Below are 25,874 nucleotides of genomic sequence, written 5' to 3'. Positions count from 1 at the left end.
GGAAATTGTTGGAAATAAAGCACGATGGTGGAACATCATGTTCCACATTCTCCTGGCATCATATTACAGCAAAAGCTCTGTGTGAGTTTATCCAAGACAAATTGTATAAGGGATTTTTATACAAAAAATCCACAAAGAACCAGCGCTAAATGGGTTTTTTTTTTTATAATTTTATTAAAGAAAATATTGCTATCCTTGTTCCAAGGCAGGGTATTTAATAGTACACAATACACTAAAAAATTTTTTTTTTTTTTTTTTTTTTCTTAGAACCACATATATCAGAAAAAACATAAATTAAATAAGTCAGAATTGAAAATACAAATAAAAATAAAAATAAAAATAAAAATATTAATAGTAAAAATATGATACAGATAAATCAAAAACCACACAAGGGGTTTTGGTATAAACCCGTTTCCTCAGAGGTGATCCGATATTCACAATAATTAATTTCTAACTCAGCTGTCGTAATGCCCCGGCCGGTGGCATATACTTGATTTAGTAAAATATTGTGACTGATAGCATATAGGTGTACCACACCACCTCTGACTAATTTGCAAGCCTATTTTGCATACATCAAGCTTTGCACAAAATGTTGTAGAAATCAGAACCCTCAATCCCCAATGTGATATCAGTGGGATTTGCCAGCAGATTTTGATCTGTAGTAATATAGACCTGATTCCTCCGTTAAATAAACTGAAGTTGTTGTCAATGCAGGATTAACTTGTTAAATTTTCCAAGCACCTACTTGGAAGCATGTGGTCGTGAACAATACAGGTTGTGGAGGAGATGTCAGGTTACCACAACCCCTTTAATTAGAGTCTCTAGACCACTTTACGGTGCCACAACTAAGCGGTCCTGTACTGTCCCAGTTACCCAGCAGCTAGGTACAGCCGCTGGAAGCACCGATTATTTGCTGCAAATATAATATATGATCAGCGGTTTTACTCAACCTCTCCAGCGGGCAGTCCGATCTGTGTCCAGTGTGAGCTGATTGTGTCCACACACCGAAGGAGTTTACTTGGCAAGCTGTCACTACACAGGTAAAGCAGGCAGTGCAAGATTCCAATCCAGTCCACTTCCAATGTGAACAATGAGTAGCCGTAGAGGGCACCACTGGAGGATGGTTGCAAGCAAGAGTAACAGCGGTAACTTCTCAACCTTTTCAGCAGACAGTCCGGACCGTGTCCTTTAGAGGCATCCTTGAGGATCCTTGAGGAAGGGGGCCGGTGCACGCCCCCGAAACGCGCGTCGGATTAAGACTCTGCTTTTGCCTACTCCACCTGTGTGGTGATACTCTGTCAAACAACCTCTCCCTTGTGCAGCACTAGTCAGCCTCTAAAGGACACGGTCCGGACTGTCTGCTGAAAAGGTTGAGAAGTTACCGCTGTTACTCTTGCTTGCAACCATCCTCCAGTGGTGCCCTCTACGGCTACTCATTGTTCACATTGGAAGTGGACTGGATTGGAATCTTGCACTGCCTGCTTTACCTGTGTAGTGACAGCTTGCCAAGTAAACTCCTTCGGTGTGTGGACACAATCAGCTCACACTGGACACAGATCGGACTGCCCGCTGGAGAGGTTGAGTAAAACCGCTGATCATATATTATATTTGCAGCAAATAATCGGTGCTTCCAGCGGCTGTACCTAGCTGCTGGGTAACTGGGACAGTACAGGACCGCTTAGTTGTGGCACCGTAAAGTGGTCTAGAGACTCTAATTAAAGGGGTTGTGGTAACCTGACATCTCCTCCACAACCTGTATTGTTCACGACCACATGCTTCCAAGTAGGTGCTTGGAAAATTTAACAAGTTAATCCTGCATTGACAACAACTTCAGTTTATTTAACGGAGGAATCAGGTCTATATTACTACAGATCAAAATCTGCTGGCAAATCCCACTGATATCACATTGGGGATTGAGGGTTCTGATTTCTACAACATTTTGTGCAAAGCTTGATGTATGCAAAATAGGCTTGCAAATTAGTCAGAGGTGGTGTGGTACACCTATATGCTATCAGTCACAATATTTTACTAAATCAAGTATATGCCACCGGCCGGGGCATTACGACAGCTGAGTTAGAAATTAATTATTGTGAATATCGGATCACCTCTGAGGAAACGGGTTTATACCAAAACCCCTTGTGTGGTTTTTGATTTATCTGTATCATATTTTTACTATTAATATTTTTATTTTTATTTTTATTTTTATTTGTATTTTCAATTCTGACTTATTTAATTTGTGTTTTTTCTGATATATGTGGTTCTAAGAAAAAAAAAAAAAAAATTTTTAGTGTATTGTGTACTATTAAATACCCTGCCTTGGAACAAGGATAGCAATATTTTCTTTAATAAAATTATAAAAAAAAAAACCCATTTAGCGCTGGTTCTTTGTGGATTTTTTGTATAAAAATCCCTTATACAATTTATTAAAACCTGGCTAAGTAAAGGGGGTCTTTGCCAATAGAACCAAGCTGCAAGAATATAGCAGGTTTTTTCAGGGTTAAGCGCTGCCATTTGCCTGCAGGCACTTTTAGTTTATCCAAGACACCATATCAATGGCAACAAGGAGTACAGCCAGCTCTGATCACTGTACTGCAACCAGTAGTTTTCCCACCAACCCCCTCAGGAGTACCCCAACCCCTCGTAATAAACCCAGATCAACCCTGAATGCTCACTTTAGTGGTAGAGCTTATACAAACCCTACTGTTTTCATTATGGGAAACATCAAATTTCCAAGAATTGTGTTTGTGGGCAGTCTCGAAAAATTCGGGAATAGTTGGCCGGTATAGTGTAATGAACTTTACACCTGTGTATCCATCCCTAATAATGACCAGCGAAGGTTCTGGTGAAATGGTGCATTGAATAAGTCATGAATACTAAATAATTTCTACACATAGCACTAATTCATCAAAACTGGTGTTCTGCATATTGATGAGGGTTTTGCTGGAGTAAGAAGAGCCCTGGAGTAAGAAGAGCCAAATTCATTAAGACCTGTGCCCCTCTTAATTAATTTGGAGCATCTTTTAGTTGCACAAGCATAAGAAATGTACTCAAAGCAGGGACTGGAAGACATTCATGTCGGAATTTTGCCCTACTTTTTTTGCCCTAAATTCTGCTAAACTTGTTTGCTGCTTTTGACCATGCTCCTTCCCTGCTAATCCCTGCCGACTTTTCAAAAAATGTGGGGGAGTTGACAAAAAAATCAATTCTGTTGTTTAAAAATATCAGCCAAGTTTTCATCGATAATATATTTTCTTAAAAAATAAATATTGTATATATAAACATATTCTACATCACTTCTGCATGTAAGAGTATTTAGAATGAAAGCTTATTTCCAAGTCTGTCCCTTAAACAGAGAAGTCAGTGTTTTCTTGGAAATCCTATTATGAGGTGAGGTGATTACTACATGTCAGCGTGGACTTTCATGTTTGTACAAAACCTGTAGTTTGCAACTTGAAAAGAGAACAATACGTACAATAAATCCTGACAGCGTGAAGCTTTCATAATTCTTCAAACCGTGATTTCTAGAAAAGTTCTTCAAGCATGCAATAATTTGTGCTCTCAAGGTACTAGCTGGAGCAGTAAGTAATGGGCTGATATGAGCCCTCGAGAACATGAGCATTCATTGTTAAATTACAGCAAAATCATGGTAAGAATTGTGCACAGCCTCTGCTGCTTCCATATAGTATGGGACACTGAATAGGATGTCCCACACCTCATACAATAAATGTATTTTCTTTATATACAGTCATATGAAAAAGTTTGGGCACCCCTACTAATGTTAACCTTTTTTCTTTATAACAATTTGGGTTTTTGCAACAGCTATTTCAGTTTCATCTATCTAATAACTGATGGACTGACTAATATTTCTGGATTGAAATGAGGTTTATTGTACTAACAGAAAATGCGCAATCCGCATTTAAAATAAAAATTTGACAGGTGAAAAAGTATGGGCACCGCAACATAAAAGTGACATTAATATTTTGTAGATCCTCCTTTTGAAAAAATAACAGTCGCTTCCTGTAGCTTTTAATGAGTTCCTGGATCCTGGATGAAGGTATTTTTGACCATTCCTGTTTAGAAAACAATTCCAGTTCAGTTAAGTTTGCTGGTCGTCGAGCATGGACAGCACGCTTCAAATCATCCCACAGATGTTCAATGATATTCAGGTCTGGGGACTGGGATGGCCATTCCAGAATATTGTAATTGTTCCTCTGCATGAATGCCTGAGTAGATTTGGAGCGGTGTTTTGGATCATTGTCTTGCTGAAATATCCATCCCCTGCGTAACTTCAACTTCGTCACTGATTCTTGCACATTATTGTCAAGAATCTGCTGATACTGAGTTGAATCCATACGACCCCCAACTTTAACAAGATTCCCGGTGCCGGCATTGGCCACACAGCCCCAAAGCATGATGGAACCTCCACCAAATTTTACTGTGGGTATCAAGTGCTTTTCTTGGAATGCCGTGTGTTTTTGCCTCCATGCATAACGCTTTTTTGTATGACCAAACAACTCAATCTTTGTTTCATCAGTCCACAGGACCTTCTTCCAAAATGTCACTGGCTCATCCAAATGTGCTTTTGCATACCTCAGTCGACTCTGTTTGTGGCGTGCTTGCAGAAACGGCTTCTTTTACATCACTCTCCCATACAGCTTCTCCTTGTGCAAAGTGCGCTGTATTGTTGACCGATGCCCATTGACACCATCTGCAGCAAGATAAAGCTGCAGGTCTTTGGAGGTGGTCTGTGGATTGTCCTTGATTGTTCTCACCATTCGTCTTCTCTGCCTTTCTGATATTTTTCTTGGCCTGCCACTTCTGGGCTTAACAAGAACTGTACCTGTGTTCTTCCATTTCCTTACTATGTTCCTCACAGTGGAAACTGACAGTTTAAATCTCTGAGACAACTTTTTGTATCCTTCCCCTGAACAACTATGTTGAATAAGCTTTATTTTCAGATCATTTGAGAGTTGTTTTGAGGAGCCCATGATGCCACTCTTCATAGGAGATTCAAATAGGAGAACAACTTGCAAGTGGCCACCTTAAATACCTTTTCTCATGATTGGAGACACCTGCCTATGAAGTTCAAAGCTCTATGAGGTTACAAAACCAATTTAGTGCTTTAGTAAGTCAGTAAAAAGTAGTTTGGAGTGTTCAACTCAAGGAATTTGATAAGGGTGGGCATACTTTTGCACCTGTCAAATTTTGTTTAAATGCGGATTGCACATTTTCTGTTAGTACAATAAACCTCATTTCAATCCAGAAATATTACTGAGTCCATCAGTTATTAGATATATGAAACTGAAATAGCTGTTGCAAAAACCCAAATTGTTATAAAGAAAAAAGGTTAACATTAATAGGGGTGCCCAAACTTTTTCATATGACTGTATATACTGTGTAAGATGGTGGTCAAGTTCCTACCCCTGAAGACACCAAATGTGTTCTTAAATACATACACATGTGATAAGATATTATGTAGAAATGTATAGTGTAAGGTATGGTACTGTATAAGATGTAGCAGAGTAGAGAATGTTACTATGTATAGGTGTAGCAGTATTCATGATGTAATGTATGTGTATTAGTATAAGGTGTAATGTTATGTAGTATATAATATAGGAGGCTTAATATGGTAAAAGTGTTATAGCTGCAGGTCAAAGGATAAATCTGCCCGGCAACAGACAGTTGAGAGTTGGGATTAGCCTATAGGGGAGGAGCTACTGCTGAGGGAGAGAAACGGTTGCTGTGGGAATGTCAGTTAGGGCCCAGCCTGTGACAGGAACAGACGTCAGTTCTGAGGAGCAGCAGAGCCGCATAACATGGGTGTCCTGAAGAGAGGGAGACCATTACATAGAATAGCGTGACCGAGGAAAAGAGGGAACAACTAAGGAAGAGAAGGGGGTGACCGTGACAAAGAGTGATCTAGTGGAGCGGGTCAGCGCACTGACCGAAGGAACGAGTGACCGAGAGAGACGGGTCCTTGTGCAAGATAGAGCAGGATAACAAACTAAGTTTATGTTCAGTTTTTATGAACTTGTGGTCTCCATAAAATGGTGGTTAAGTTCCTACCCCTGAAGACAGCAAATGTGTTCTTAAATATATACATATGTGATAAGATATAACGTAATGTTATGTAGGAATGTATAAGGTAAGGTATGGTAATGTATAAGATGTAGCAGAGTAGAGAATGTTACTATGTATAGGTGTAGCAGTATTGCGGATGTAATGTATGTGTAGTGATAAAAGCTGTAATGTTATGTGGTACATAAAGTAGGATGCTTAATTAGGTATTATAAGTGTTATAGGTACAGGTGAAAGGATAATTCTGCCCGGCAACAGATAGTTGACAGTTGGGATTAGCCTATAGGGGAGGAGCTACTGCTGAGGGAGAGATACTGTTTCTGTGGGAACGTCAGTTAGGGCCCAGCCTGTGACAGGAACAGACCTCAGGTCTGAGTAGCAGCAAAGCTGCATGGCATGGTGTCCTGAAGAGAGGGAGACCATTACATAGAATAGCGTGACCAAGGAAAAGAGGGAATAATTAAGAAAGAGAAGGAGGTGACCATGACAAAGAGTGATCTAGTAGAGCGTGTCAGTGCACTGACTGAAGGAACGAGTGACTGAGAGAGATGGGTGTAAGATAGAGCAGGACAAGGAACAAAGGAAAAAAGACGTCTCAGAGGAGATCTCATTTATATGTATAAATACATGTGTGGTCAATATAAAGGACTGGCACATGACTTATTTCTTCCAAAGACAGTACTAAGGACCAGGTGGCACTCACTGCGAGTGGAAGAAAAGCGATTCCGACACCTAAATAGGAAAGGGTTCTTTACAGTTAGGGCAGTCAGACTGTGGAATACACTACCACAAGAGGTAGTAATGGCAGATACTATAACAGCTTTTAAAAAAGGGCTGGATGATTTCCTCACTACACACAACATTGTTGGTTATAAATGACTTAGTGACTAAATGTAGAACTGGTGGAGGAGGGTTGAACTAGATGGACCTAGGTCTTTTTTCAACCTAAGTAACTATGTAACTATGTAAAAGTTTATGTTCAGTAAAACTAGGTTTTTTTATGATTTTGTGGTCTCCCTTAATGAGGTGTGTACCATCTGGTCCTGGCCAGCTAACACCATTGGCAACAGATGGCCTGAAAAGGTGGATCGCCTCTGGAATGCAACATCACACACCAAGCCAGTACCTCCATTTTCATGTAGCGTGCTGGGGTGCGGCAGACGACTACTTCGACCACAACTCCCATCACGCGCCATGCTACACTGACACCCCAGATGCTCTCAGCACCCACTTTCAGTATGGGATCTGGCTAACTGACTTGTGGGATGGTTCCTTCTGCATATCACAAGCAGCCATTTCAAAGAAAAAGAAAACCACACATGCTGAGTCTGCAGAGAGAATTAGCTGGACGGGCAGAATGGCCATTAATACTAACTCTAGGGAGGTGCCATACTAAACATTATAGGTTTTAAGCTTTTAAATAGGTAAACATTTTTAATACATTTAAATTACAAATATATTTATTTACAAGCTGTTCAGTATTTACAGATTTCTACATCTTGTCACAATGACATTAAGTAACTGCTACCGCTGGTATCTTAGTTCTAACAACCCAACCCAGAAAATGTCATTGTCACTACTGTACCCTTCACCATTGTCACTCTATAGGCTACAGAAACCAGCATCCCAATGGGAGCCAATGGTACTACTGCATGTCCTAACTGGTAGAGATGAGCGACCCCGAGGTTCAGTGTTCGCACCAAACACAGACTTTTTCCAAAAAACAGAGATGGGGTTCAGAGTTTGGGTGCATTACGTATGCAAACCATGAGCGTCACTGTGTTCAGGGGTTGCTCAGTGCTCAGCCCAGAGCAAGCCACTTGCAGTGTTTGATCGGCTCGCACTGTGGGTAACAACAGCATGATCTGATGTAGTGTGTACCAAAAAAAAACAAAGGAAAATCCCATCCACCTGATCCCAGAAGTGATCTGTTGATGGCTGGCTGCCTGTGGGTGGAGACCCGAAATGCCCAATTAGTGGTTTGCATTGGGGTTCACGTTAAGTCCAGGTTTATCAAAAGTCCGGCGGTACCTGCCGAACCAAACGTCCAAGGGTTTTCTCAGCTCTACTAATTGGTACGTTACTTTGCACCCTTGGAACACTGACTGCCTTCGTTCTCTGTACCGTAGCCTAAGTTCCCACTTGGTACTTTACATTCACACAGGAATCTACGGCTCACACAAACAGTTATCTGCTAAACTGGTTTTGGGTCTTCTCTCTGATCTGCTGTCGGATCTTCTCTTTGAATCTGCTCTCGGATCTTCTCTTGGATCTTGTCTAGGATCTGGTCATGGATCGTCTCTCGGATTTGGTCTGTGACTGTAAGCCCACACTGCTGCTCACACGACCATCTTGCCACAGGTCCAGGCACTAACTTTGCCCCTTCTCGGCGCTCCAGAGCCTAATTAGTAACTGCGCCACAGCTTTCACCGGTGTAATTTCACTCTATTACCCGTTGACACATGCTGTTCACTCTTAAGTTCCTGCTTGTCCTTTCTTTGTCCTTTCTCACCAGCAGATGACGATGTTCGCTTGCGGACACTTTGAGAAATTAACTGTGTGCATCTTCTATCTTGTCTACTTCCTTACACATGCTCTGTGACATAAGTATCGCTGCAGTGCTATCTAATGTTCCAACCCCCCTACATATTATACACTTGCACTCTTTAGCGCCTTTCATTTGGGTGTTTAGCCGGTTTAACCTAATTAATAAATAATTAAATCAATAATTTAAAACAACGACGTGAGGTCCCTCCGATGATACTGTATATAAAGCACAAAGGTTGCACCATATTGTGCACCCAAAAGTCTACTGTCCAACTCACTCAGCCAGGATATCAACAGCAATGCAGTGAGTAAGGGGTATTGACCTACAACCAGTATATTACAGTATATGGTCAAGCTAAATTGACAATGGTTCAATAAAGTAAAGAATGGTATTCCAAATATGTACCACAAGTCATATAAGACAAAAAACGATGTTGGAATAATCTCACCCGTTCATTTGATGCCAAGGAGATAGAGTACGCTGTGGAATGACCCAAGACTTCAGGAAAGGACTGTAGTCCTGCAGAAACTAGTCCAATTTCCATAGAAAGGCTTTTGGCTAATCCTAGTCAGCCCTAGCCATATAAGATAGCCCTGGTCCCTTCATTGCTCCTGCCCTGACAATCCTGACAGTCCACAGCCCTTTATTCAACAGACCCTAATATTGCCCTATGTGCCTCGCCACAAATTCTTCCTTATCATCAGGTGAATCAAGTGCACAAAAAAAGGAAAAATTGTGCAGCGTCATCTACAAATCCAAATGCTGGATATGTCATTGTACGCAGAAAAAAGGGCTAACCAACCATTATCCTGATGGTGGATATGGATATTAACCCAATATGAGTAGGAGGGGGTTATAAATACCTATTTAGAAAGGCAATGCTCCAATCACAGCGTATTGTCAATCTTTCCATTAAGTGAAAAAAGTATCACACAGGTGGGAACCACTGGGCATGCCCCTGGAATACATGGCGAGTAAATAATGGAACGCATATAGTACAGAGGCTGAGTCCCCTGGTCACATGACTTATCATCACACATGTCGCGTCATACGAGAGATGCGGTTATTAAATGACATCCACCGCTGTGCTTCCCGCTGGAGTGCACATCGACTAGTGGGTGGAACGCAAGAACTCCTGCACCTATTCGTCACCTGATCAAACACATGGTGAACACATGGCAACCTCATTGTGCAGGAGGCACAATCACAAGGTTACATCCCTCGCATATGTCGCGGGCGGAGGAGGGGACGCCGGGCTCTCCCACTGCTCGGGTCCGGCTGCCGTGGCTGCTGCGGCCTGCTGCTGCTCGGTGGCTCGAGCGATGGGCCGGATCCCGGGGACTCTAGCGGCGCTCCTCGCCCGTGAGTGAAAGGGGATTGGGATTTGGGATAGTTTATTGTCCGTGACGCCACCCACGGTTGTGGTGATTTGTTGGCACCACCGCTGCTCGGTATGAGGATCCCGGGAATGATGATATGGAGCAGCTAGTTGTTGTGTTGCCCCTCCGTGGGTAGGGGTTGGTGATCCCGGGGCCCCGTGATGAGGTGGGAGATGCAGGGCCTGGTGGGCGCAGGGACGCGGGGGGAGCGCTGTGCCTTGCGGCACTGTGGTACTCACTCAGCCTGAGATGATGACACAGTTCTCGGTAAAACACACGGCTGGAAAGACGGTTCCCACGGACGGCTGCACTTGCTTTCCCCAGTAGGTGACGGTCCCTCTGTCCTGCACCTAAGTTGATGTTGGTTGCGATGGGTTCCCACCGGTAACCCGCTCCCCGGCTTGGATATGGGCCGGAGGAGCCCTACTTTGCCCGCAGGTGCTGGCCCTGAGAAACTGGTGCCCTGGCGGTGGCGGTGTCTCTCCGTTACGGTTGGACTGTTGCCTTCTATCGGGACTTGGTTGTTGGGAGACAGTCGTCCCCTTCACTGACGGATTTGGCAAATTATGGCGACTCCTAGCCTTGCCGGGATCCGAAAGGCCCCTGCCCTGGTGCTGACTGTCCTTTGTATACTGCTCCAGACCGCCGGGCCACTACCCGTCCGCGGTCCTTCCAGCAACCTCCGAGCAGTCACCCCTCCATACAATCACCGCCGTCCGCTGACCTTGCTGGCACTGTCCGGGACACACCCGGACTAACTTCAGTCTTTACTTCTGTCACTTTTCACTTTCTTTACACTTCTCTGTTTACTCCTTACTCTAGCTCTTCCCTGAGCTGACTCCTCTCACTTCCTCCTCCAAACTCAACTGCCTGGTTCTTCCCGCCTCCAGGGCTGTGAACTCCTCGGTGGGCGAAGCCAACCGCCTGGCCCACCCCCTGGTGTGAACATCAGCCCCTGGAGGAAGGCAACAAGGATTTTGGTAGCTTGGGTGTTCCTAACTGGGGTGTAGGGTGTGGTGGTGTGATGACCTGTGACCCCTGGCTTGCCCAGGGCGTCACATTCCCCCTTAGCAAAATGCAGACCGTCCGCGGGCTGCCCGTCCAACACCGGTTAAATTTTCTGAAAAATATATAATAGTGTAAAACGGTAACATATTTACATTTTATTACATCATCCCACAACGGGAGGCACTTTTCTTAAACGTTGCAAAACGGTTTACGGTTACGGTTTCCGCTCTCTCCCACCCAAGCAACCTGGCCCTGATGCTGCCCCTAAAACCCAGGCAGCACCCCTTGACCCAAGTCCAGCACAAGTCACCCGAGCGGGATCTGTCCTTCCCCTCCAGAGGGTAGCCACCGGTCCCTGTGGTGGCTGGGCCCCAGCCGGCTCTACTGCGGGCCCTCCCTCCAACCTGCCTCTCCGGAGGCGGCAATACGGAAATGGTAACGGTAAACAACTTATTTACAAGCCACTAACGTTTGTGGTTGCCCTGCAAGTTCACGGGCTTGTCCATAGAAAGTTCTCCATGCAAACTTTTTAAACGGTCCCCACGGGGACAACGGTGCCGGCAACGGCCGGTTCTCTCAATCACTGTAGACAATCTGGTGAAGCTTCGGTAATCATCTTATCATCATTTTCGCAAACAAACAACTCACACAGACTTCCTGACCCCCCTCTTTAAAGGACGGTCTCCCTGTACCTAAGTGGGGGTCTACCTAGGTTGGGACGGGTGGACCTCCGGGGTCCAGTGTCAGTGGGGCTATGCAGTGGGACAGAGGGAACAACCGGTTCCTCCTCCCAGCTATCGTGTGGGGCAGGCGGAGGCATAGGGGAGCTGGGTACAGGTTCATCCCTGGGCACTGGCACTGGTTCTGGCTCATGGTCGACCGCTTCCACCACTTCTTCATCCACAGGTTGTGGGAACAGTATCACTGGAAGAATCACCGCGCCGTTCTGTGTAGGCAAGTCTGCTGGGAAGTCACCCATCACAGTGTGGATCACCTCTTTTGCCTTCTCTGCTGGTGGAGGAACCGGTACTTCAGCCGTCGACCTCAATGCGGGTGGGCACCTTTTCAGATGGTCTCAGGAAACCGTGGCCAAAGTGCCCCCTTGGTCACGACTGATCTGGTAGGCCTTTCCATCTTCCCATCCTGTGGGTTGTACATCTTGGCAATCGTGCCTTCCAGGAACCCGGTATTGCTGCAGAGTCCTGGCGTCCCTGCTTTTATAGCTCACATGCAGCCAGCCGCCATCGCGACCCCCTTAGCTTCTTTTCGGCCCCTCCTCTATTGGAGCGGGGTTTTGGCCTTCGCGCCTCTGCTACTCGAGAAGACGCTCGAGCGGGAACTTTTCGCGCCAAAGATGGCGACTTCTGAAATTTTTCAGCCGGATACCTCCGGCGATCACAAGGCGCACCTCTACCCAACGGCAGAGCGGTAAGATCCTGTTCGTAACGCCAAGTTGTCGCGGGCGGAGGAGGGGACGCCGCCCTCTCCCACTGCTCGGGTCCGGCTACCGCGGCTGCTGCGGCCTGCTGCTGCTCGGTGGCTCGAGCGATGGGCCGGATCCCGGGGACTCTAGCGGCGCTCCTCGCCCGTGAGTGAAAGGGGATTGGGATTTGGGATAGTTTATTGTCCGTGACGCCACCCACGGTTGTGGTGATTTGTTGGCACCACCGCTGCTCGGTATGAGGATCCCGGGAATGATGATATGGAGCAGCTAGTTGTTGTGTTGCCCCTCCATGGGTAGGGGTTGGTGATCCCGGGGCCCCGTGATGAGGTGGGAGATGCAGGGCCTGGTGGGCGCAGGGACGCGGGGGCAGCGCTGTGCCTTGCGGCACTGTGGTACTCACTCAGCCTGAGACGATGACACAGTTCTCGGTAAAACACACGGCTGGAAAGACGGTTCCCACGGACGGCTGCACTTGCTTTCCCCAGTAGGTGACGGTCCCTCTGTCCTGCACCTAAGTTGATGTTGGTTGCAATGGGTTCCCACCGGTAACCCGCTCCCCATCTTGGATATGGGCCGGAGGAGCCCTACTTTGCCCGCAGGCGCTGGCCCTGAGAAACTGGTGCCCTGACGGTGGCGGTGTCTCTCCGTTACGGTTGGACTGTTGCCTTCTATCGGGACTTGGTTGTTGGGAGACAGTCGTCCCCTTCACTGACGGATTTGGCAAATTATGGCGACTCCTAGCCTTGCCGGGATCCGAAAGGCCCCTGCCCTGGTACTGACTGTCCTTTGTATACTGCTCCAGACCGCCGGGCCACTACCCGTCCGCGGTCCTTCCAGCAACCTCCGAGCAGTCACCCCTCCAGACAATCACCGCCGTCCGCTGACCTTGCTGGCACTGTCCGGGACACACCCGGACTAACTTCAGGCTTTACTTCTGTCACTTTTCACTTTCTTTACACTTCTCTGTTTACTCCTTACTCTAGCTCTTCCCTGAGCTGACTCCTCTCACTTCCTCCTCCAAACTCAACTGCCTGGTTCTTCCCGCCTCCAGGGCTGTGAACTCCTCGGTGGGCGGAGCCAACCACCTGGCCCACCCCCTGGTGTGAACATCAGCCCCTGGAGGAAGGCAACAAGGATTTTGGTAGCTTGGGTGTTCCTAACTGGGGTGTAGGGTGTGGTGGTGTGATGACCTGTGACCCCTGGCTTGCCCAGGGCGTCACACATAGTTCATTCATTCAGATGTAGAGTGTAGAAAGACAATCACCATACCCCACAGAGGACATGATTCATGAGGTGGCAAACATATAATGTCTGTGTTGCACAGTGTATCAGTAACTCCAACTACAAATTACCACGGTTCCTATCAAGGAAATGCTTTACTCATTTAATGACATTGAATGTGTTTGAATATTCATAACCTGAGGCCAACATGGACACAACAAAAACCAGTGTGCACCATCAGTGGATGGAGGCGTGTGCAACATCTTGTGATTCTACAAAAATCAGTACAAAGTGTCTCTAAAACAGTTGATTCTGTATAATGGAAACACTATAAATATTTATAATCCAGCAATGTCCATTCTATTCTAGATTAATAATAGGCTTGTTGCATTAACCAGAAGCACCAGTAACAAAACGAGATAGATACAGTCATGTTGTTTATCCCATTCTAAACATACTGTAAAAATAGATTATCAGACCATGGTACAAGATGTTTTGCTGAATTATATAATTTCAATCATTAGAGTAATATTGGAATTAAAACATAGTATAGCCCACAGATTTATAGTTTTGCAATCTTCTTCTTCACTGGGTGATGTCATCGCTCCCACAGGAAGCTAACGCAAAACATGCATCAGGGGTTTGTGACACGCGCTGACACTGAACATCCACATGTACTTCTTATGGGTAAGTGTCAGGCGGCCAAATTCTTGTCCCTAAAGCCACAACCATGTTAATATATATATTGATGTGTAGAGTGATAGTAGTGACATCATAATGCATAAAGTAATGGAAGAATGTAAACGTGAAGATGTTACCATCTAGTGGCCAGTTTAGATAGTGCTTATAGAAAACAGATAACAGAGGTATAAAGAAAGAGTTAAGCTGTGGGATTAGTCCACAGAGAAGGAGTCAGATCATGTGTGTAAAGGAGAGACTCCATCTTAGTGTCACTTTAGAGTGTAGTTTGGCCATGTGTGCCAGGTGCAAGTCGGGCACAGAACTTTAAGACTTCTGGATGTCTGAAGCATAAGGCTCAGGGCTGGTATTAAGAGGGCACCTGTAAGCCCTCTTAAGTGTAGGTGAAGGAGACAAGGAGTTGCTGGGAGGAAGAGTCACAGTGTCCGAAACCGAGAGAGTGAAGTCTGGTAGTGCTAGTGAAGACACTACATACATTCCATGCAATACAGAGTCGGCCCAGTTCTCTAGAGTAGATTCTAATGAGACATCTGTGGCAAGAGGCTCATGTAGGGAAACCTAAGTGAGGCACCTGAACACACTCACAGTGGAGGAGTAGGGACGTGGAGCTGCGGGTGCTTGAGAGAAGGGACTCTGAAGGTGGTGCGAACCCAGTGATGGAAACGGAAGTATGTTGTAACGTGAAACTGAACAAATGAAGTCTGTTGTATCGTGAAATGAAACCATTAAAGTGTGTTGTAATATGAAATGGAATTATTGAAGTGTATGCATCCATTGAGACGTGTTTCCGGTGGACAATAACGTGGTTACCAAGTAAAAGTTCCTAAGTTCCCAAATAAAACTAAATCAAGTGTTGCCTGATTTGCATGCGGTGAGCTGCCTGAGGTGGAGGAGACTAAAAGCAGCAGTGAACAAGTAAGTGTACCGCACCCCACACAGTTAACCGGGAATATGTATTCTCTGTAGCGTGCCAGGGCGTGAAAACTTGTCCACAACTACCGCCCCCTGGCACCCTATATAAGCATTAGCCACTTTATATGATGATGTTGATACTGCCTTTTATTACATCTATTTAATTTAATTTCCCACATTTCCTCATACATCCTTTCTATTTGATTTCCATCTTTTACTTGTGTTCTCTCTTCACACGTGGTGCAAACTATTGAATGTACTTGTGCGCCCCCCAGTGGTCGGACCTATTTTTTCACTGTGGAAATATAGTTTGGATTTATTTATGTGATTCAATTGTAATAACTGCCTTTTATTTTTACATGGTAATATATTTATCCATTTGCAATTTTCTACCCTTACTATTTACAGTATTTATTGTTCTAGTTGTCATACATGCTGTCACACATTTTTTTTGTATTCTCCCCATTGACCTATTGATTTTAATCACTATTTATATTTTTATTGTCTTATTTTAATTGCTTTTCAATAAATACAATATTTTACTTCTCTGTTTATTGATACTCTGGGATTATCATACGCCATATTTTTGTTTTCATTTTACATAGCCTTTGATCTATATAATCGAGGAACGTTGTGGGAAGCGCTGGACTCAAGTCGGACCTGGGAACTTTGCTTTCTAATACATGCGTGAATGAGGGACAATGTCTTGTTTTTGTTTTCCTCTTTTTATGTTGCTATGTGTACACCGCAGGAGCGACGAACATCTCCTTACCTGCGTCCACCGGCAATGCGGAAGGAAGGAGGTGGGCGGCATGTTTCGGACGTTCATCTCCGCCCCTCCTCTTCTATTGGACGGCCGTTTTGTGACATCGCTGTGACGCCGAACGCACCTCCCCCTTGAAGGAGGGATTGTTCGGCGGTCACAGCGACGTCGCTGACCAGGTATGTGCATGTGACGCTGCCGTAGCGATAATGTTCGCTTAAGCAGCAAACACCATATATCGCACCAACGACGGGGGCGGGTGCTATTGCTCGCGACATCGCTAGCAATCGCTAGCGATGTCGCAGCGTGTAAAGCACCCTTATGTCAGACCTCCAGTTATTTATTTTTTTTAAATAAATTGGTGAACCAATATTTTTTTTCCAATTTGCATAAGTTCATGTGTACCACCTGAAGGATTACAAATTTTCCTGGCATCAGTTTTTAAGTACAGTGGAACCTTGGTTTAAGAGTAACTTGGTTTGAGAGCGTTTTGCAAGACAAGCAAAGCTTTTTACAAATTTGTAACTTGGTTTAAGAGCAATGCTTTGCAAGAAGAGCAAATACTCACCGTGCACACTTCCGGTTCTGTCCTTTCATCATGCTCTGACCTGCTCTGGAGGTAACTTTCTGTACATATGTACTGTATACTGTATACCACTGTACAGTACAGTATATACTATATAGCATGTCTATCAATTTGCATTTGTGGATACTGTATTGTGCTTTCTTTCTTCTGACCAGTGCAGCACATTGCTTGTACTGTACCTCCCGCACACCAACAATTTTATTGTCAGCTAACATGCAGTTTAATTTGTCTTTATGTTTTTTACTGTACAGTATTTTGTATTAGTGACTGTAATAATTTTATATGAATACAGGACATTATTTTGTATTACTGTAACAACTTTGTATAAATACAGTAAATATTTTTGGGTTGTGGAATGAATTGTCTGTGTTTCAATTATTTCCTATGGGAAAATTCGCTTTGATATAAGAGTAACTTGGTTTAAGAGCACACTACCGGAACCAATTATGCTCGTAATCCAAGGTTCCACTGTATTTGAGAGGTTCGGTTTTTCAAATGGTATCACTTTTGAGGACTTTCCAACATATTGGCCCCTGAAAGTCCATGTAAATCTGAATAGGTTCCTAAAGAAACAGGTTTTGTAAATTTCTTGGAAAAAAATGAGAAATTGCTGCTAAACTTTTAACTTTTAACCCTTCTAACATCCTAACAAAATAAACTGACATTTGAAAAATGATCCAGATTTAAAGTAGACATATGGGAAATTTTTCACACTACAGATTCTGACACTCCACCCAAGTGGCGTACCGCCAATAAAGGCAGGCCACAACACTGTTATGGGGCCTGTCTGTGGGGGCCCTGCGGCAGCTGCCCACGGTGTCAGTGCCAGCACCGAGCCCCCCGCCCCGGATCGAACGTTCAATTGTGTCGACACTGCAGATGCCGATACATTTGAAAACAATGATCAGAAGGAGCACAGCACATCCTTTCATCATTGTCTCGCTGTCTGTCCTCTGACAGCTCAGGACAGCAGTGACGTTACTAGTACGGGCTGACAGACACAGCAGGTGAACGAGGAGCAGCGGCAGGGGACTGAGGAGAGGAGAGTATCAGTAGCATAGCTACTGGGGAGACAGAGGGGGCTTAAAACAAGAGCGCGCTGCACAGGCAGCAAAGCACTAATCTGCTCCCAACCCAGACAGAAAAAAATACCTGTTAGATGTGCATGACCTGAGATGACATCAAGCCCATGTGACCCATGTGGGAGGAGCCAGGAGATAAAGAAGAAGCTGTAGAAGATGAGGGCATATGACAGGTAATGAGGGAAGATGAGGAAATTGGGGGGTTCAGGGTGTGACAGGGTGGAGCACATGTGACAGAGGGGTGCAGGGTGTGACAGATGGGTGCAGGTTGTGACAGAGGTGCAGGGTGTGACAGAGGAGTGCAGGGTGTGACAGATGTGCAGGGTATGACAGAAGGGTGCAGGCTGTGACAGAGGGATACAGGCTGCGACAGAAGTGTGCAGGGTATGACACATGGGTGCAAGGCGTGATAGAGGTGCAGGGTGTGACAAATGGGTGCATAGTGTGACAGGTGCAGGCTGTGACAGAGAGGTGCTGCATGTGACAGATAGATAGGTCCAGGGTGTGACAGAGTGGTGCAGGCTGTGACAGATTGGTGCAGGGTGTGACAGATGGGTGCAGAGTGTGACAAAGGGGTGACGGGTGTGACAGAGATGCAGGGTGTGACAGAAGGGTGTAGGCTGTGACAGAGGAGTGCAGGGTATTACAGAGGTGCAGGGTGTGACAGATGGGTGCAGGATGTTACAGATGTGCAGGGTGTGACAGAGGTGCAGGGTGTGACAGATGGGTGCAGGATGTTACAGATGTGCAGGGTGTGACAGATGTGCAGGGTGTGACAGAGGTGCAGGGTGTGACAGATGGGTGCAGGATGTTACAGTGGTGTAGGATGTTACAGATGTGATGTGCAGGGTGTGACAGAGGTGCCAGGTGTGACAGAGAGCTGCAGGGTGTTACAGAGGGGTGCAGGGTGGGATAGAGGGGTGCAGGGTGTGGCAGAGGTGCAAGATGTGACAGAGGGATACAGGCTGTGACAGATGTGCAGGGTGTGACAGATGGGTGCAGGATGGTACAGTGGTGCAGGGTGTGACAGAGGAGTGTAGGGTCTTACAGAGGGGTGCAGGGTGTGACAGAAGTGCAGGGTGTGACAGAGGGGTGTAGGGTGTGACAGATTGCTGCAGGTTGTGACAGAGGTGCAGGGTGTGACAGAGGAGTGCAGGGTGTGACAGATGTGTAGGGTGTGACAGAGGGATGCAGGCTGTGACAGAGGGGTACAGGCTGTAACAGAAGTGTGCAGGGTGTGACAGATGGGTGCAAGGCGTGACAGAGGTCCAGGGTGTGACAAATGGGTGCAGGGTATGACAGGTGCAGGGTGTGACAGAGGTGCAGGCTGTGACAGAGGGTTGAAGGCTGGGTGGGATTGGAATTTGCAAGGTGTGTGGGATAGAGGTGTGCAGACTGTAACAGAGGGGTAAACATGGTTACCTGGTTAGGGGCCCATTCAGAAGTTTTGTCACCCCCAAATCGAACAAGTAGCTACACCTCTGGGGAGTATGTATTTATTCAGTACATGGAGGGGGTGCATAATGCTATGTGGGGTGCATAATGCTATGTGGGGGTGTGCATAGTACTATATGTTAGGTGTATAATGCTATGTGGGAGTGTATAATGCTATGTGGGGGTGTATAATGCTATAAGGGGGTGCATAATGTTATGTGGGAGTGTATAAAGCTATGTGGGGGTGCATAATACTATGTGCGCATGTATAATGCTATGTGGAGGTGCATAATACTATGTGGGGCTGCATTATACTATGAGGGGTGAGCATAATGCTATGTGGGGTGTATAATGCTATGTGGGGGGTGTATAATGCTATGTGGGGGGTGTATAATGCTATGTGGGAGGTGCATAATGCTATGTGGGGCTGTATAATACTATGTGGGGTGTGCATAATGCTGTGTGGGGGTGTATAATGCTATGTGGGGGTGCATAGTACTATGCGTGGGGTGCAAAATGCTATATGGGGGTGTAAAATGCTATGTGAGGGTGTATAATACTATGTGGGGGTGCATACTACTATGTGGGGGTATATAATGCTATGTGGGGCTGCATAGTGCTATGTGGGGCTGCATAATACTATGTGGGGCTGCATAATGCTATGAGGGGCTGAATAATACTGGGGGCTGTGAGGGAGCCTTTATACTTTATCTAGAGTTATTTGAGGGCCATTATACTTTGTGCAAGCAATATACAGTGTGAAGGTTTGTGTGGGGTCTGTCATACTGTGTGGAGGGCTGTGTGAGGGCCATTATACTATTTGGAGGGATAACAACAACCAACTCCCAAGAATTGAACCAAGAAGGAGAGTAAAACAAGTAATCTTTATTGTGAAACAAATCAATTGAAATACTATGTCCCAAGAATGACAAAAGTATTTTAGGAGTGATACCTTTATAGGCTAACCATAAAAATTATATTAGCAAGCTATCAGAGCATCAAGGCTCCTTCATCAGGCTGAATAATAAAGGTATTACTCCTAAAATATTTTTGTCATTCTTGGGACATAGTATTTCAATTGATTTTTCTGGCTAACACAGTACCACAATATTACCCTGTATTGCACTTTGTGAAACAAATAAAATATAGGGTGTCATACCAGAACAGTGCACTAGATGGCAGACCAAAACAGCAGGAGAAAAAGAGCCGATACAGCACCAATGGTTATATAGAACAAATTATAATAAATTACAGTACAGAAGCCGAGTAAAAGATAAGTCCAGGTTGGCAACTGGGATAGAAAAGAATCAAAACATTGGTGCCTATGTAAACAGCTTTTTCAACTAACCTGTGGACACTAAAGGGTGCTTTACACGCTGCGACATTGCTAGCGATTGCTAGCGATGTCGCGAGCGATAGCATCTGCCCCCGTCGTTCGTGCGACATGTTATGATCGCTGGCGTAGCGAACAATATCGCTATGGCAGCGTCACACGCACATACCTGTTCAGCGACGTCGCTGTTGCTGCCAAACAATCCCTCCTTTAAGGGGGAGGTGCGTTCGGCATCACAGCGACGTCACTAAGCGTCCGGCCAATAGAAGAGGAGGGGAGGAGATGAGCATCCGGAACATGCCGCCCACCTCCTTCCTTCCTCCTTTCCGATGGACGCAGGTAGGATGATGTTCGTCGTTCCTGCAGTGTCACACACAGCGATGTGTGGTGCCGCAGGAACGACGAACAACCCGCGGAATGAAACAACATTATGATTTGGAGCGACGTGTCAACGATCAACGATTTTTGCCATTTTTGTGATCGATGATCGTCGCTCCTAGCTGTCACACACTGCGATGTCGCTAACGACGCCGGATGTGCGTCACTAACGACGTGACCCTGACGATATATCGTTAGAGATGTCGCAGCGTGTAAAGCACCCTTAACTCCCGCTGGAATGGCGCCAGGTCCCAGATCCGACATTTGTTTCGGTGATAGCTTTCGTCAGGGGGGCCTGTTGGTTTAGTCACACTCCTGACCCGGGCCTCCCCTGGTGTAGGTGGGGAGGGAGTATAAGATCAGGGCTGGTCTGGAGCGGGGCCAGGAAGGTGGCTCAGACATCCTCCCCTTCAGCGGTAACTCTGAGATCAGGGATGGCTATGATTCCCCTAGCCTCAGGGCCAGTCTAGGAGCCCCTGTCCCCAGATTTCTCCATAACATAAGTGAAATGTTAGTTATTGATTCTTTTGTACAGCATGACTAACTGCTTTAAGGATATGATCCTCTGAGTCAAGGGAAGGTCAGTATGAGGCTCTGTAGACTAAGCTTAAGTTCACATGTCCAGTAATCATCTGTTAGAATGGATCCAGCAGCAATCTGTTGGCAATTTCTTGTTCGTCTTAAAAAAATTGATTTTTGTAGGATCTGTTTTTTATAACATGGGAGTCTATGGAAAACGGACCCATTAACGGATTGCTATTAGCCATCTGTAAAGGATGTGTTTTTTTCTTACTGGATCAGTTTCAAATGAAAGATAAATAGCAATCCGTTAACGGATCCGTTTTCCATAGATTGCAATGATAAAACAACGGATTCTGTGAACATCAATTTTTTTCAAAACGGATAAGAAAGTTGTGTTTGCTCAACTTTTTTGCCAACGGATTACTGTTAGATCCGTTCTAAAAGATGATTACTGGACGTTAACTAAGGGCCGCTTTACACTCTGCGATATCGTTACCGATATTGCTAGTGTGTGTACCCGCCCCCATCGTTTGTGCGACAAAGGCAAATAGTTGCCCGTGGCGCACAAAATCACGCGGACCCGTCACACTACTTACCTGCCTAGCGACGTCGCTGTGACCGGCGAACCGCCTCCTTTCTAAGGGGGCGGTTTGTTCGGCGTCACAGCGACGTCACTAAGCGGCCGCCCAATCAAAGCGGAGGGGCGGAGATGAGCGGGACGTAACATCCTGCCCACCTCCTTCCTTCCTCATTGCCGGCGGCCGCAGGTAAGGTGAGGTTCCTCGTTCCTGCGGTGTTACACATAGCGATGTGTGCTGCCGCAGGAACGATGAACTACATCGTCCAAGCACCAGCAACGATAATTGGGAATAGGGGGCATGTCACCGATGAGCGATTTTGAACTTTTTTGCGACGATTCAAAATCGCTCATAGGTGTCACATGCAACGACATCGCTAAAGCGGCCGGATGTGTGTCACAAATTCCGTGACCCCAACGAGATCGCTTTAGCGATATCGTAACGTTTCAAGCCACCTTTAGTCACACATTGTAAGGGCTTCCTCACACGAGCGATGATTATGTCTTCTGAGAGAATAAGATCGGTTATAGTAATGATTCTTTGATAAGAGTTTGACCCAAATGTCAGTTTCATGTGATTCAATAATCTCTTGAATGAGAGAATCGTATCACAGTTTAGGAGCTGACATACTGTAGAACTTAATTTCTCCATCTTCTCCATTGTCTGTGTCCATGTAAATTGGACATCCGAATACAGTCTGCTATTTTTCACGCACCCATAGACTTGTATGGATGCGCACCATTCAATATACGCTGCCAATCACAGTATGCAGTAATTTTTTTGTCATGCTCATGCTGGTTTAGGGAATGAGAAAGATAATGAATGAGAGTTCTTCACAGTATGATTGTTATTTGTTATATAATATGTTAACATCTTTACGTTTACTGATTTATTGTTTCAGCTTCAGGGGAAAAGCAGTAAAATGACAATGCAAACTTGAATCTGTTAGTGAAGCTCTGCTGCCCTCTAGAGTCAAACACAGGTATCTCATATTATACAGTTTTGTTGCTGATTTATCGATTTACAGTAATAAATGTAAAATGAGGGTACAATTGTATTGCAATAAAATCATTTTTTGAGCATATATAAAAAAAATAAGCTCTATTTTATTACTATTTAATATATATATATATATATATATATATATATATATATATATATATACATATTACCAGCCTACTGTAATTTAAGTCCATACTTTGTATGTAAGCCCTTCTCATGTACAGCACCAAAGAATCAATTGTTTTTTCCTCCCGTTCTTCCAAGAGCCATAACTTTTTTTTATTTTTCTGTCAATATAGCCATAGGAGGGCTTGTTTTTTGTGGGATGAGTTGTACTTTTGAACAACACCCGAAACCATTCATTCTGTCATATTGTATTGGAAAACAGGAAAATTGAAAAAACTGCAATTAAATGGTTGTTTGTTTTTTTTTAATAAGCCAAGTTCATTGTTTGGTAAAACTAACCAGGCAGTATGATTCCCCAGGTCAATATAAGTTCATAGATGTGTCGCCCAGGGAATGGGGTACTCGGTCCCGGGCAGTGTATAACTGGGGAATGTCACTTTGGTGGCCACTGCTCGGTCCCGTGCCCTGGGTGCTTTTTAATGGGGAGTATTTACAGGGGAGATTAAAGTCATTGGTGTGACACCACTTGCCGGTTACGGTTAAGATAGTGGAACCGCCGCTACTGAGTTGATTATCCCCAGGGCTGGTGGTAATAGCAGCTGTGGTGGCAGGCCCTCCACAGGTAGGGCTGAGCCTGGGAGATGTATTGTGGAGTAATAAGGGAGGCCACACCGTGGGTTGTAGTTAACAGTCTCTACTCACTCTAAACCCTTGGGCGGCTGGTTCAGGTCCCTGTACTTCCAGTGCCAGTTGATGACTCGGTTGCTCTGTCCCCGGCACTCTCAGTGTAGTTGGGTTACCGTAGCATGGAGCATTTGGGGCCCAACTGTCCCTTTTCGGTTGCACTCTCCTTGTCCGTACAACGGGCAGTGTGGACCCTGTAGGGCTGGTCTGTGTCCCGAACCCTGATCTTTGCTTTACTGCTGGTGCCACCTGATTTGTGGGTCAGTGAGTTCCATAAAGGTCCCCTCACTGTGCAGGTATTTGCCAGGCCGTCTGAAACTGTTGCCTGACCTAGGGCCCTGTGCGCCGTGCATGCTCTGGTCCCAGCGGTACTTGGGTGTACCTGCCCTGGCGACCACTCTCCTGTGCCCCTGGGCCACCGTTACACGACCCAGCTTTAGGCACGTCTTTCCACTTTCACTTCCTACTCAGTCTGTCTGCTGTCCCCTCTCACCGGGTTGTCTAGTCCTCTGGACTGGCTCCGCCCTCCAGGTGGCCATCCCCTTGTATCTGACTAGCCAATTACCCCTGCTGTGGAGTGGTAACTAGGTTTTTGGTGTGTCTAGGTGTTGCAGTTGCCCGTAAAGATGCAGTTCCCTGTAGTGCCCTGAGTGTCTCAGAGGCGCTACATAGATACCAAACCTGTTTAGTTTTACTTTTATCTAAGTGGTGAAAAGAAATTCAGAAGTTTGTAAAAAAAAAAAGAATTGCGCATTTGTCACCATTTTCCAAGACCCGTAACGTTCTTATTTTTCTTGAATGGGGCTCAGTGATGGCTTATTTTTCCATCTTGAGCTGACATTTTTAATAATACAATTTTTGAGTAGATCTGATTTTTTTGATTGCCTGTTATTGAATTTTAAGGCAATATTGCGGAGACCAATAAAACATAATTCTGGCATTTTGATTTTTTATTGCTACGCCATGTACAAATCAGATTAATTAATTTGATATTTTGATAGATCGGATATTTCTGAACCCGGCGATACTAAATATGTGTATTTTTTAATTATTATTATTGTTTTATTTTCAATGGGGCAAAGGGGGGAGATTTGAACTATCAGTTATTTTTTTTTTCATATCTTCTAAAACATTTTTTTAACATTTCTTTTTTAATAATTTTACTAGTACCCCTAGGGTACACTCCGATCGCTTCTCCTAATCAGAGCGATGCTCTGAATAAAAAAACAAACAGGTGAACACATATATAAAAAAAGATTTGAAAAAGATTTTGTTTATTGAACAGGTGGTTAGATTGCATGGCATCCCTGTTAACATTGTGTCCGACAGGGGGGTTCAGTTCGTTTCCAAATTTTGGAGGGCATTTTGTAGACGGCTGGGTATTGAGTTGTTCTTTTCTTCATCTTACCATCCCGAGACCAATGGGCAGACTGAGAGAACTAATCAGTCATTGGAACAAATTCTGCGGTGTCTGGCTACGTCTCAGCAGGACGATTAGTGTTCCTCACTGCCTATGGCTGAGTTTGCTTTCAATAACCGGGTCCATCAGTCCATGGGTACTACTCCATTTTTTTGTAACTATGGATACCATCCCCATTTCGGTGAATTTTCCAGACTTCATTCTGGGTGTCCTGGGGCTGATTCTGCAGTTCAGCAGTTGGAGGAGGTTTGGAGGGAGGTCCGGCATAATGTTGAGGTAGCTTTAGGGCGCCAAAAGCGCTCTGCTGACAAGAGACTATCAGTAGGATTTAATTTTCAGGTGGGGAATAAAGTTTGGTTGTCTACCAAAAACATTCGTCTGATAATTCCTTCCACTAAGTTGGGTCCAAAATTTATTGGTCCGTATGAGATCATCGAGACCCAGTGGCTTTTCGTCTGCGGTTACCGCAGTCCTTTCGCATTTCTAATGTGTTTCACAAATCTCTGCTCAACCCTTTTGTTCCTTCTGTTTCCGAGTGTCCTCGTCCCCCTCCTCCCATTTCGGTGGATGGTCAGATGGAATACGAGATTGAGCGCATCATCGATTCTCGGCGGGTCCATAGTTCGCTTCAGTACTTGGTATATTGGAGGGGTTATGGATCGGAGGAGCGATCCTGG

Source organism: Anomaloglossus baeobatrachus, chromosome 6 (genome assembly GCF_048569485.1).
Source record: "Anomaloglossus baeobatrachus isolate aAnoBae1 chromosome 6, aAnoBae1.hap1, whole genome shotgun sequence".
Lineage (NCBI taxonomy): Eukaryota > Metazoa > Chordata > Amphibia > Anura > Aromobatidae > Anomaloglossus > Anomaloglossus baeobatrachus.
This window is presented reverse-complemented; position numbering follows the sequence as displayed.